We start from the raw sequence: 2425 nt of genomic DNA, 5'->3' as shown, positions 1-2425 counted from the left end.
TATTTTCCTCTTGGGCAATGGAAATAAGCTCTTATGATTCCATAGTCTTTCAGCTTCCTTCCCTTCCCCCCATCATTTGATCACATTATTCACACAAAGAACCAATGAGCCGTTGTGCCATTACCTTAAAATCCTATATTAATGAGACAGCTACAGTTTTTAATCATTTGAGTTAAGCCTTGAATATTCTGTTTGCTAATACATGCATCCATTTGAAATGAGAACAAGTGTTTTATTATCTTTTCTTTGCAAATAGTGAATAAAATAATGGTTTTTCTCTGTAAAATTACCAAATATTCTGAAGAAATCATTTTATTCTTAAGGAATTAATCTTATCTCTAAAAACATGGGTTAAAAAATAGGTCCCAGAAAGGTACCTAGGGAAATAATGACCTTGGAATTTTTTTTTCTTGCAAAAATTTTTGGTAGAAATAAAGCCATATACAAATAATGTAGTAAGCCAATCTCTGTCGTTTAACAAAATTGAAAGCATTTGAGATGCCATTTAAATGGTACATAAACAATAAATACTTAGTGTCTTCTGGAAATACTGTGTGAATACAAGAAAGGATTTTTTTTGCTCAATCTTTCTTTGTGGCAAATTTGTTTATTTACTAATAACTTAGAAAAGCACTTTAAATAAAAATAGTATAGCACCATAATTTAACTTTTAATTTTTTATCTCAAAGATACTTTGTAATTTAAAACATAACATCTAGTTCAACTTGATACCAGAAATGTTAATATTAGAAAATTACATCACCTTTAAAAATTCCTATATAAAAGGGCAGTAGTATATTCATCCTTTTGAAAATAGTCAAGCAAATTATCTGTGGACTATTATTAGTATTTTTTTTCACAATTCTTTTCTTCTTTGATGAAAGTAAATTATTTCTTGTGATGTCTTTCAAAGAAGTTTAAACAACTGAATTCTGAATGTCTTTACTTAATAAATTCATAAGATGAGCTGAAAATGATTAATTTTGGAGCAAAAAAAATGTTTTTAAACACCTCATGATATTGTTTCCTTAAAACCAAATTATAGTGATAAGTGTAATTCATGACGAACCAGTAAAGTTAAAGGAATTTATGTAAATGGATTTTAATAGCTAATAAATATACCATTTTAATAGGTTTATTGTATTCATATCACTGAATGTATTACTTCAAGAACAAGTTTAAAAACAAGGGAGTGTCCCTTGACCTGTGTTTCTCACACTTCAGCAGCTATTTAACTAACCTTTTATCTAAGACTATTTCCAGTGTGTGTAGAGGAGTCCCTGTACTGACTTTTTTTTTTTTTTTTTTTTCTGGTACCAGGAGATCAAACTCAGGATCTTACTCTTGTGAGGCTGGAGCAGTGCCATTGAGCTAAATCCCTAACCCCCTGTACTGACTTTTTAAAAAAATTAATTTTGGGTTTCTCAAAAACTGAATCTCAATATTAGGTCTTCAAACTGTTGTGGAAATGCTAATTTATTTTATCAATGAAAAAAGTAAATTCTTACTGAACTTGAGGTTGAGCTGAACAGAGACTCAAGATGCTGCTTAGGAACTTTAGATTCTCAGTTCTGATCCTTGCAAATTTGGCTCATATCTAGTTTATTCTAACCCAAAGACACATGAAGCCATCTTCCCGCTACTCTTCTCTTCATTTGTGCCCCTATTTGTGTACGAATGCCCTCTTACTAGAAACCCTCTCATTGATTTCTTTTTTTACTTATGATAATGATGATTTCTGCATAATGAGTCAACCACGCATTAGATCCCATTAACTGGCTGTGGCTGCTCAAATCATGAATTTCTGCTAAGTTCTGTCTAATGCATTCTTCTGGAGTGGCAAATATACCTTCCCAACATATAGCAACCTTATTTTAGTTACAGATTTTTTAAAAAATTAAGCAAAAGAATCAAAGAAGCCTGATTGGAATTTCAAATGATTGTTGCACTGAATTTGAAAGTCTATTTTACACAGACTGTAACAATTTTCCTCTATTGTAACAAGCAGGGACAAAGAGAAGGTACTTTCTGTTTGTTTGTTTGTTTGTTTTTCTAGCCAAGTGTATATTCAATCCTACTAATGCAAATGGATAAAGAACAATCCAGCTATTTGACTAATCATAAATTTTCAGTCTTTTGTTAGGATATCGCGTGTTCCTCTCTCTCAATAGTAAAGCACAACAACTCTTCATTTTCTAATTTGGTTTACTTTTACAGTGCATATTAATTATGCAGAATGTGGTGTTACATCACAACATTTTCATACTTGCACATAGCATACTTTGATCATATCGATTCCTCCACTTGGTCTTATAGGTTAGGGACATGAAATCTACAGTAGCTATCACCAAAGCACACAGAAATCATCTTGTTCCAAAACAAGACATTGCCTGCTTTCATTTATTTATTCATTTGTTTACTTATT

This window comes from Fukomys damarensis, unplaced genomic scaffold (genome assembly GCF_012274545.1).
Source record: "Fukomys damarensis isolate Sample0158 unplaced genomic scaffold, DMR_v1.0_HiC HiC_scaffold_5, whole genome shotgun sequence".
Classification (NCBI taxonomy): Eukaryota; Metazoa; Chordata; class Mammalia; order Rodentia; family Bathyergidae; genus Fukomys; species Fukomys damarensis.
Note: the sequence above shows the minus strand (reverse complement) of the source record.